The sequence below is a fragment of the Leuciscus leuciscus genome (genome assembly GCF_965113295.1).
Source record: "Leuciscus leuciscus genome assembly, chromosome: 1".
NCBI lineage: Eukaryota > Metazoa > Chordata > Actinopteri > Cypriniformes > Leuciscidae > Leuciscus > Leuciscus leuciscus.
Window position 1 is genome coordinate 19,008,922 of NC_138725.1, and position 12,670 is coordinate 19,021,591.

Here is a 12,670-nt window from a genome sequence, read left to right on the forward strand (position 1 = left end):
TTAACTCTCCAAACTCACAAGTTTTACTCCTATGTTTGAGCTCCGTAACATACTGATCAATTGTTTCTCCGCTTTTCTGCATGCACGTGAAAAATCGATGCCTTTCATAAGTAACATTTCTCTTGGGTATGCAAAACGCTTCAAACTGGTCCATTATCGGCTGTAACTTCAAACTCTCTCCTTCTTCAAAAGTGAAATTATTATATACTTCCAAAGCTTCATCACCAACCACATGAAGAAATAATGACGCTTTCATTTTCTCAGACTTACGATCTCCATCAATCGCAGATAGATATAGAAGAAATCGTTGCTTAAATCGTCTCCAATTTTCAGCAACATTACCGGACAATTGAAGCTTCGGAGGCGGCTGTAATCCTTCCATTTCCTCTGTTTTCTCGTCACACGTGTATATGTAATCCACAAACTTTCACTTCTGAAACCACTTCTGACACCATGTTTTGGTCAGGATGTTCCTTTGTCAATTACACAGACTCCAGATAAATCGAAGAGTAGCTTTTTACATTTATTAGTCTCTTTCACAATGGCGTGCCGCCACACACACACAAGGCGTTTCTCAATGTCAAGGAAGGATCCTCGGAAGCCAGAATTTCGAGGATGCTACGTCATCGACATCCGTCTAAGGACTGTTCAAATGTCGAGGATCCTCGGAATTTCCACCAAGGACTGAGTCCTTCGTTCGAAAAATATCCCATATACAGGAAAGGATGCATATGTGTAGCCTTCGCGCTCTTAAATCACCCACAATCCTATGCGCGCAGCTTTGTTATCTTGTTCAAAAAATTCAAATGTTGGACGTTAACGGAGTCGGAGGGTTAACGGGTCAATATGCTTTCAAATGTAAATATATTTACGTTACCAAACATTTGTTTTAAAAAAAGAATTACATCCATTATGTTATGGATCAAATTGACCCGCACTGTTTAAACACACTTCACAGTCAAATAATCAATATGATTAAAAAGGAGTTTATTGATTTAAAAACGATTATATTGCCTGAGTGAACAGAACTGCGTCCATAGCAACGCTCTGTTTTTCATTTTCACTGACGTAATGACGCACTGACGTGCACTTGCTAGCCTGTTCCATTTACGTGTTCTCCGAATGCTAAAGAGGAGCCTCGCCTAGCCTCTGAAGGAAGTGACTTGGAAGGACCAGTCCTGCCAAGGAAGTATCCTTGACATTGAGAAACACCTACACACTGTGCTAATCTCAACAACCCTCCACCCTCTGCACATGCGCAAACATATACTAGGCAGGGTTGCCACTACTCCATAAAACCAGCCTCTATCATTACACGCGGGACAACAGTTGCTCTTTTTCCATTCAGCCGGATTATGAGCTTGTATTCCTCCGCACCTCGCTAAGGGTCCCAGAGTGACGCGGCTGAAAGGTAATGCCACCTTGTGTCCGTTTTGTGAAACAGCATGTCATAACGTGCTTCTTTGTATTCTCTCAATAGTATTTAATTTGTAATAAAAGGAAAGAAAACAAAAGAAAACAGTCTCAACAAAACCTATTTTTGTGAGTGTCACATATTTGTAACCAACACATACCCTCAGTCTGCTGACACCAATGAAATGAGCTTTAAGTGTCAATTTACAGGAGATCTGAAGACATCAGCATAATAAATGAGGTGAAAACAGGAACTATTGTCATGAAATAAAGAGTGTTTTCAGCAGATCTGTTAATATTGATGAGCCTCAGACTATCAACACTCATTCAACAAGCCATTCAGGATCATCAGCAGATCATCTCACTTTATTCTGAGTGTTTGCTGTTAGAAACACATTATTTGAGAAAGAATTCATGATAAAAGCCTATAAAACTGCTCTATTTAAATACAATACTGTAAAATCATCCACTACAACTAAATAACTACAGCAGCATAATGTGATGATTGCTGAGGATTTATCTTTTTGTTTGGCTTTGGTTTCGCCCATCTGAACCTTTCTGCAACACTTTTTCGTTGTATTGACTGAAGGCAGGGATAATTTGATCTCACCTGGAGTGGAGGACATTTAGGACATTTACATTTACATGTGGCCGGCTATTTTCATAAATGGACATTTCATCCCCTCACTGTTTTCAAAAATAACATTGTGCACACTTGTCAGTTTTCAGAAGTGTTTACTGGCGTTTCTTCAACTAGGGCACTTTTAGGCTTGTAAAGTTGAATTAAAAAAAACTTGTTCAAAAGTCACTTAAGACAGTCTCATAAGTTTAAATAATCTGTCTAGTTTTAAGGTCTGTAAGAGGACAAACTTAGATTACAAGAGAAATTGTTAATATTTAAAAAAAATTCCGACCTGCAATTAACAAATGTCATTTCCACCACATCTCAATATACAGCTGTTATTTAAAAACAGAATAACTTATGCCACTCAACAATTGTCTAAGATCATTTTTGTAACTAGTTTTATCAGTTTTTCCACGATGTACAATAATTATACATTTGTCAATGAGATAAATTAACTGCCCTAAGGACCAAATGGTGAACTGTACACCTGTCACACTCTGAAATTTAATATTGGTTTGGGCAAGAGCTTATTAGAAAATAAATTTTATATTTAGTAGAGCATGATCTCGCAAATTGTGGATACATTTTTAATGTGTGATGAGAACTTTTTAAATATTTTTTAAAAATGTGTGTGGTGATGGAAATGACAGGCTGGTGGTGGAAATGACAATGAATTAACGTGAATGTAGAGAAACAGTAGAGATATTTATTAGAAAAAACTCTTAAACTCATCACACTTAGTAAACTCAATTTATTACAATATTATAATATAAAAAGTATTACAGAAATCTACTCTTGCAATCCATATCAATTGTACTTTGTAGTCATAAATGTCATTTCCACCACATGCTGTCATTTCCACCACAGAGGGCAGTGTGGTGGAAATGACATTTCTGTAGTTTTGTGTGAAAAAATGGAAGATAGCTTCACTGATTAGCTTTGAATTAATACATAGCATTTAATGTATGCAAAATACTCTTATTTAACTTAACTTTTTAAAAACACCCTTGAAGGTACAGCATGTCTGGAAATGACGTAGAATAAATATATGAAGTGATCAAGCAATATTTACCTTGATTTTTCTTCTTTTGTTCTTGATGAAAATGTAAAATTCCCTCCACGTCCAACATGTGCTCTGATGTCTCTTAACATTTCCATAGAAACCACCTAAACAATCTTTCACAAAAACTTTTTAAAGGGACATTACAGTGTTGTGGTGGAAATGACACCAATACTGTGCAACAGCTATATTTTGTATAAAAAGTAATATTGATGGTGGTCTCACATTAAATACTATAATGTATTTTAATTATTTTACTAGTACTTAATTTAGGTATATTAATAGTTACCAGATAAGTCATATTTTTAAACTGTATTTTCATTGTTAAAGTTAAAAATCCTGGGTTTGCGACAAGGAGAAAACAGTGATTTTGACACCTATAAGGAGGTTGAAAAGTATGAAAAAATCATAATAGAAAGGTAGTAAAAAGTTTTTAAGGAGGTTTTATTGTTACTTTGAAAAAGAAAGAGGAATTTGTCCAAAATTATGTATTTTTAAAAATATGACCAAAGTACATAAAAGTGCCCATAGTCTAAGAATCACCCTTACACGAACCTGTGTATATGCCGTCAAGAGCAGTGTAACAAGAAGCTTAAGCTCACGTTAGTCAATCAGAATCCCGAACATAGTCACATACTGTGACGTCGGCTTCCTAAAACTCAGTTTTTCTCAGTTTACATGCAAATGTGCAAACAAAGTTTTCCAAAATCTTTTGGAGTTCTTAGGGGTGGTAGTGGCGCAATGGATAAGACACATGCCTTTGGTGTGAGAGACCCGGGTTCGAATCCACTGTGAGACACCAATGTGTCCCTGAGCAAGACACTTAACCCCTAGTTGCTCCAGAGGCGTGCGACCTCTGACATATATAGCAATTGTAAGTCGCTTTGAATAAAAGCGTCAGCTAAATGAATAAATGTAAATGTAGAAAGAATCGTTTTCAGACGTGAATTCTCCATTTGCGTGTAAACGAAGGTCTCAAATGAAGGGAAATGTCTCAGTTTTTCTAAATAACCATGTACGTGTAAACAGGGCCTGAAGAGAGGAGAGGTGAGTGAATGTGGGCTCAACAGTGGTGAACGTGACTGGCTTTTCTGCGCTCGGCAAAGAAATGGGGACGCTTGGTGTTGCTCGAGACCATTGGGGTTTGTCCAGCAACGAAGATAGCTAGCTAGATAGATCGTATCGGTGTAGTTAGATAAAAGTGGGACTGGGTGTGTAGGAGCGCTGACCACAGAGTATCTGCCTTTCCACGCTGTCAAAAGCTTTCTCGTAGTCAATGAAGTTGACATAGAGGGGTGTGTTCCATTCGAGTGACTGTTCGAGGATGATGCGCAGCGTTGTGATCTGGTCGGTACAAGATCTAGCTTTGCAGAAATCCGCTTGTTCATCTCTAAGCCGAGGGTTTACTGTCTCTTTCAACCTGTTTAGAATCACCCAGTTGAATACTTTGCTTAGGATGGACAGCAGTGTGATGCCTCGGTAGTTGGAGCAGCAGCTGAGGTCTCTTTTCTTTGGAATTTTAACAAGGTAACCTTCCTTCCAATCTAGCTTTTTGGAAAAGTTGGTAGAACATCTCCACGCTGGTCTCCACATCGGCCTTCAGCGCCTCTGCTGTAATGCCATCAGGTCCTGCAGACTTTCCGTTCTCCAGCTGCTGGATAGCCTTGTGGATCTCTTCTTTCGTGGGCGGGTTGCAGTTGATGGGCAGGTCGCTGTCCACTGGCTGTATATCAGGTGGGTCTTGTGGCGCTGGACTGTTTAACAACTCCTCAAAGTACTCCACCCATCTTCTCTTCTGTCCTTCCTCCTCGGGTATGGTCTGACCATCTTTGCTCTTTACTGGTCTCTCAGTCTTATTGAACTTGTCGGACAGCTTCTTGATGGTGCTGTATATCAGGTCCCTCATGTTCCCCTTGTGGGCTGCTGTTTCTGCTTCCTTGGCCAAGGACACCACATAGTTCTTCTTGTCTGATTTTATGCTCTCCTTTATGCTTCTGTATTTTCCTTCTGTGCCCTGACTTTTCCTGCTCTTGTACGGCTGTTGATGACTATTGATTTCTTCCTTTTTCTTTCCTCTATTTTCTCCAGAGTCTCTGTTGAAAGCCACTCCTTGTGATTGTGTTTCTTTGGGCTCAGAACTTCCTGACACATTGATACAACTGTTGTCTTCACCTCTTGCCACTTATCTTCCAGGCTCTCATCCTCAATCAGTTCCTTCAAGACTTCAAATTTGTTTATGAGTGTGATCTTGAACTCTTGTAGCTTCGTTGTGTCCTTCAAGGGTGAGGTGTTGAATCGTGGTCGGCAGGTCTGGGCTGTACCTGTGTCTCTTCAGCTTCAGTCTCAATCAGGCAACCAAGAGATGATGGTCGGAGGTGACGTCTGCTCCTCGTCTCACTCTCACTTCTTGAAGTGACCGTCTAAACTTCCTCCCAATACACACATGTGGTTCTCTGTTGACAAATCTGGTGACCAGGGTGGGAATTATACCGCGGCCACGGCCGCCGTTGCCCTACACTTTGGCCTTCATGCCCCGTGAAAAAAAAATCATCGTACGGCCACAGTGGCCTGTGTGCCCTGGCCCTGTCCAAGTTCCACCCAAGTAGTCTCTGAACTTCAATTAGTTTGTGGATTCGCGCAGGTGCAGTGTCATAATCACATCGATGATCTCACGCATCAAAACAGCAGTGCAAGAAGCATGTAACGTGAGCACCAACAGAAGAACGACACTCTGTTGTCGAAACTGGTGCATAGATATATACACTAGATTTCGCCTTGGCTACGGCATTCGTTCATGAACTGCCGTAGCCAAGGCGAAATCTATATGTCTATCTATGCACCAGTCTGCGCACACGTCACACAGCAGGAAGCGCGGGCGCCCTCAGATCACTTGGACGTCGCTGTGTTACAAGAGGTAAAAACAGGCCCGGCGCCACGAGGGGGCAAAAGGGGGCATTGCCCCCTCAGATCTTATTTGTGCCCCCTCAGTTTCATTTTTGTATTCATGGTTACAAATTAAATGATTAACTTTTTGAGCGGTACAGTCCCATATATGGGATTTTTTATTTCAGTGCCCCTGAGAGTACGGTCCCACATATGGGATTTAGAATGTTAAGTGACGACATAACTGCCAGATTCAAACTGTGCTTTCGCGCGTTGGTTGGCGCTGAGCCAGAGTCGGACGCGCTCAGCGCTGTCATATCACAACTATGCAGTGTTTTCAACCTCACAATGTTTATTTTAGGTTTCAGACATTTAAATACACACTAAGCACTAGTAAAACAATACATTTGGAGTTTGTAAAATACACACTGATGTCTGTGGAAGCAGCAATAACAAACTATTCAAATATAATTTGCCGACGTGTGTTATTCATATCAGACAAACACAGTGGTAGTAACTATAAAGTAGTTTACTCTATTCTTCTATTCCACTTTCTTGCATGTATTTCGGGAGAAATTGATGACTCACAGGATTCTCTGAACTGCGGCACAAAGAAACAGCCATCTCACGTTATAGATCAAGATCAAGATTATTTATAAAGGTTTTTAAATGACCAAACACACTCTCACTCACATACACATTTTTGAGAATCGGAATATCAGATAGAATAAAATGGGTTTAGCAAAATCTGTTGATTTTGAATAAAAAAGGGAAAAGGAAATAAAAGCGATACATCCACGGTGTGTCACGTGACAAATATGACGCGTCGCCATGGAAACATTAAGGGGGAACGTTCTAAATTCTAAAATAACAGTCGCCTTGAAAAAACTCACTATGGGGAGTCAGTTAGAATATTCAAATTAAGCGTGAAAGGGTTAAAATATGCATAATAAATGATGCTGCCTTATCTTTTTTTACTAAGCAAGTTATCAGTGTGTATTGTTCATTGATGGTATAAAGTTAAGCCCCCTTAACAATTTCACATGCCCCCTCAGTCATTTCATTCTGCAGCCGGGCCTGGGTAAAAACGATATAAATACTGTTCGTTTTCTCACACAAACCGCTCGTTTCGTGTCTTAGGCCATCAATGTGTACTTACGATGGGGAATTGTTTAATTTGGACGATGGGGAATTGTTTTAATTTGGACTCTGTGGATGGCTGCTCTTTGAGACCCTGACCATAGACCTGCATTATATGACTGACAGACAAGAACGGTTTGACCTAAAAATATCAAAATCTATTTGCTAGTAGATAAGTGCCCTTTTCAGAAAAGGGCCCTATGCAAGGTTCCAGAGGTAACGGCGTCGGCGCACTGAAGCGTTTTTTTTTTTTTTTTTATAGTTCAAAGTTACTATAAGATTTAATGTTATTACCTTGACAAACTATAACTTACATCATTAAAAAGATATAAGACTCACGTTTCAGTATTTGAACACTATTGTATTCTGAGAAATTTATATTGACAGTTATGTCTTAATTTGTGTCAGGAGTTATGAAATGCAAAAATGAGTCGATACCTTTAATATGAATTATGAGCGTCAGACGCTCCCATTCATAAAAAACTCCTGTGCTGTCGTCATGAAAGCGATTCACAAAACAACGTCCCTCACGGCTTTTAGCTCAAAAGTGTGCAGATTTGGAGAAATATTGATATATTCTCAGTTTACATCAGATTTCTATTGACAGGAATAATATTTTATTGAATTTATAGCCAAATGCGTCGATGTAATCATTATGAGCGCTGTAATACTGATGTGCTGTGTTTTCAATTCATACCAGCAGCCTGAGGGCGCTCTACTGAACATTATAGTCCATATTTGAAACACATGAAGAAGAGCGTTCGACAATGCAGGAAATTATTAATTTATTGGCATTTGTGTTGTTTCTGAATGCTTTTATTGGCATTTGTGTTGTTTCTGAATGCTTTTATTGGCATTTGTGTTGTTTCTGAATGCTTTTATTAGCATTTATGTTGTTTCTATTGTTGTGTGAGGGTGTATACCTTCTGGATGTAATGGCGCTCTCTCTCTCATTAAAAATTTTTTTTTTTTGTTTTTTTTTAAAGTCATAATCCATGTCTTATTCCAAATTAGGATGTTATGGTATCAATCTGAATGGGAAAACCATCGAATTGTACGATGGCCTTTGTGCCCTGTCATATGACCTTGGTGCCCCTAAAAAAAAAAAAAAGGTGGAGGCCAAATGGCCTTGCCCCTAAAATTACATAATTCCCACCCTGCTGGTGACACCCATGTAGCTTTGTGTATCCTTTTGTGTTGGAAGAATCTCCCTGCAATGACAAGGTTGCTTGTGGCGCAGAAGTCGGCAAACCTCTCTCCATTGTCGATCATTACGCCAATACCCTGTTGACCCATGATCTCCTCATATCCTCTGTTGTCGCTACCGATCTGTGCGTTGAAGTCACCCATAACTACAATGATGTTTCTGTTCGGACGGTTCTGGATGATGGCGAGCAGTCCTCTTTATCTTCTTCGTCGCTGTCATTCGTTGGAAGCATAGCACTGGATGACATCCATATTGATTCTCCTCATCCTGGTTCTGAAAGAAGCTGTTAGGATCCGTGATCCATGTGCCTCCCAGCCAGTGAGTGCTCTCTGGGCAGTCTTGGACAGCATCAGGGCTACTCCATGGGTGCGAGGCGCAGCGTCATCTTCATGTCCTGAGAACAGCACTAGCTCTCCGGTGCAGAGTCTCTTTTGGCCTGCACCATTCCATCTGGACTCTCATTGTTAGTTTGCAGCTCCTCATCTCGGCTGCTACTTGTGCCGTCTTTCCCGCTTCGAACATGGTACGGACGTTCCATGTTCCGATGGTAGTTGTTGTACTGGTAAACAAGATGGTCGTCGGCCTGATTGCTTCCATGAGGCTTTCACTATCAGGCCTCATAAGTTCTCCTGCGTAGGATCCATCCTTCCCCAGGACCTTGGTGTCTTGATTTTCTTGTTAATGTTTCTGTAGCGGTGGTGTTTTTTACGGGGAGGGGTTGCTAGCCCCTCGCCCAACCATCCTCCTTTCGCATCTGGGCTTGGGACCTGCCATGTCGGAGTTTATGGTCCAGTTTGAACATAAAAGGCTGAACGTTTTTGAAATTTTCAGTGCATGTGCGTGTGAGGTAAAAGGACACGAGCTGTTGAAGCTCTGCCCCCTGTGCCGGGAGCAGCAGCTCATTTGCATTTAAAGGGTCAGACACAAAAACTGTGTTTTTGCTCACCCTCAAAGTGTGACAATTTTACATGTTATATAAAAATATATGTGGGGTATTTTGAGCTAAAACTTCACATACACACTCTGGAGACACCAAATACTTATTTTACATCTTGTGAAAAGGGCATTATACCACCCCTTTAAACAAAACAGTTTTTACAAAATAAACTGAAATGATTACTGTCTCAACACAGCTTTGCACAACCAGCAGAAAGAGAGCAGCTGGAATGAAGAGAAGCGGTGTGTAATCCTTGTTGTTATTTTTGCATAATTATGTTGGTTTATAGATGTTTTGTCGTTCGAATAGTGATGGCTCGATCATGAACGATTTGTTCATTTTATGTTGACCGCACATGCGCAACATCTTATAGGTTCTGTACAAGAAACAGAAATGATAAGTTCACCTCTCGAGTCTTCGGTTGACTCTTCGTTGATGATGTCGACTTGATAATCAAACGACTCAGACACAATGACCTGAGAGAAGAACTAATCATTTATCTGGTACAGTCTGGGCCCTCAATATTTCCTGAATCTTTTTCCCTTAAAGGAGAACTCCGGGCAATTTTTAAGTTAATCTTGATCGTTAGACCTTTGTGAGTACTGTCTATAGAAGAAAAAAAAAAACGAACCGGATCGGTGCTTGCAACACGGAGCTACTACAGCTAATGTCCAGAGCTCCCACTCAGCTATAACGGCAGTTATGGGGGCATATACATAAAGGGTGTCTTTGTGCCTGTTAACAGACACAAAATGCAATTAAAATGTCTGTCCAACATGAACAGGGCCCTTACATGACAACAAGATGCGTTTAGCAACTTAGCCATTGTTTAAATTCACGTAAAATAGTGTTTTAGACGGCTAGCTGTAGTCTCGCGCTGAAGTCCCATGGGAATTCAGTTGTAGCCGGAAAAAGGTAAACAACAGTGTGCAGGTGTGAGGAGCGTCGTGTGTGTGAAGAGTGATGATCGGAGTTGCTCACAAGTGAAGAAGAAATGGTTTGCGTTTGTGCCGTTCCAAATTGTGGCAACAGAATGCGAAAATAATTTTTTTTACATTTTCATCGTCTTCCTTTCCATGACCTCGATATTCTGCAGTTGTGGCTAGTTGTACTTCAACTTGATGTGCTAACTCCCATAAGAGTACTACGCGCTAAAGATTACCGCATTTGCAGCGAACACTTTGAAAAAGCTGACTACACAGACACAACACAGCGGGGCAGGTTGAAGAAAAATGCCATTCCGTGGACGAAGACGCGTACAACCACTGTGGAGGTAATGCAAACTTTATTTATCCTTCCATTTGTGCAGACACGGCTTGAGGAGAGATGTGCAGTAATACATGTTTTTGTAGTCTTGTTTGCAAAACTTTCATTTACACACATGACGCTCCTCCCACCTGCACACTGTTGTTTACCTTTTTCCGGCTACAACTGAGTTCCCACGGGACTTCAGCACGAGATTACAGCTAGCCGTCTAAAACACTATTTTACGTGAATTTAAACAATGGCTAAGTTGCTAAAAATTGCCCGGAGTTCTCCTTTAATCAGTATGTCATTTAGGGCTGGGCGATATACCGAATATACTCGATATATCGCGGCTTGTAGACCGTGCGATGTAGAAAATTACTATATCCTGAAACTCGCGGACATTTTTTTTTTTCTTTGTTTTTTCCCCCTCTTGTCCTGTCCAGCATCGAAGCAAGCATAATGATTACCTTGATAACCTAAGTTAAGAAGCTTATTTTATTTTATTTTTGATGCTTGTTTGTAGATTAACTTTTACATACTCGCGGACATTTAACTCCAGGCTTCTCACACTCTTTCTCGTCTTTCCCTCTCACAGAGAGACAAAACAAACGCACATAGTTACAAACATCAGTCTGTCGCGCATGCAACGTCATACGCCCTCGACCAGCAGAAAGATAGCGGCAGCAGGTGCTAACGGTTACACATGGAGGAGGACGAATTAATAAAAAAAAGAAACAGCACAGGATCCATCGTCTGGCGGTGGTTTGGTTTCAAGAAGGAAGATGTTGAACAAACAACGGTGATATGCAAAATCTGTCGTAAAAGCATCGCTTCAAAATGTACAGTACATCAAATTTATATCACCATTTGAGAAACCACCCGCTAGAAAATGAAGAGTGCTTGAAACTCCGCACGACAACATCTCAGAGCGGTGCAATATCAAAGAAAGTGCCTAAGCAACCAGCACTCACGCAACTGAGTTTGGCCTCTTCTATTTCCAGATCAATGCCGTACGACAAAAACAGTCAAAAACAGAAGGAGATAACGTGTGCACTAACCCACCACATCGCGAAAGACATGGCCCCGGTTAATGTTGTTGAAAAGCCCGGGTTCAGAAAGCTCATCAACACACTTGACCCAAGATATAATCTGCCGGGTCGCAAATATTTTGCAGAGAAAGCGCTGCCTGAGTTGTACATTAAAGTGAGGGAAGAGCTGGCCAGTCAGCTTGTAAATGTGACCCACTTCTCAACAACTGCCGACATATGGAGCAGCCGAACATGTGAGCCATACCTCAGTTTGACGGTCCACTATATAGACAATTGGGAGTTGAAAAGCAAGTGCCTTCAGACGAGCTTTCTTCCTGAGGATCACACTGGCGGGATCATCGCACAAGGCCTGCAAGATGCTCTCATGTCATGGAATTTAAATGAAGCTCGTCAGGTGTGCATCACCACCGATAACGGAGCTAACATCGTCAAAGCTGTGAGCCTGAACCACTGGACACGTCTACAGTGTTTTGGCCATCGCCTGCATCTTGCAATTGGTGAGTGTTTTTTACCACTGTGATAAAATAGTAATTATCTTTATTGATATATGAGCAATGTTATAATAGCCTACTGCATGGTCATAACACAGAATTTAATGTTAACATATGTTTCCCATGCCAATAAAGCTGTATTGAATATTAGAGAGAGAGAGAGAGAGAGAGAGAGAGAAAGAGAGTGATTTTTCAAAAAAGTACATACTGTACTATACTAGCTTAGGCACCTTAGAGTTACATGTTCTTTCTTTTTCTGCATTAGTGTGTCAGTAGACTGCTCTTTATTGTGCTTTTTTTATTTTATTTTGAAACTTATATTTGTTGATAGCATCTTCACTTTTACACAGTACTATATAAATAAATAATTACCAAGAATTAGTTTAGTGTTAGGCTGAGTGGATTTCTTCACAATTACTATACCCTTTAAGATTATTATAACATTTTAAATGTTTGTTTTCATTCTCAGAGAGAAGCATGAAGGACCCCCGTATTGACCGTGCTGTTGCTGTGTGCAAGAAGGTAGTGAGCAGCTTCTCTTTCAGTTGGAAGAGGAGGAGAGACCTGGCCACCCGGCACACCAGCTCATCAGTGAGTCTCCTACCAGGTGGGGATCC

The 12,670-nt window shown here is 40.7% G+C and overlaps 1 protein-coding gene and 1 long non-coding RNA gene across 2 annotated transcripts in view; one reads left to right on the forward strand and one right to left on the reverse strand.

Moving 5' to 3' along the window:
- LOC309493066 (uncharacterized protein) overlaps positions 1 to 12,670 on the reverse strand; it is a gene marked incomplete at its 3' end in the record, with an annotated part of 45,069 nt that overhangs the window by 17,165 nt on the left and 15,234 nt on the right. The gene's annotated exons all lie outside the window — the stretch shown is intronic.
- LOC309476641 lies at positions 6,206 to 8,099 on the forward strand. The gene is made up of 2 exons (XR_014198303.1): positions 6,206 to 6,907; positions 7,329 to 8,099. It is a non-coding gene; the product is annotated as an uncharacterized lncRNA (long non-coding RNA).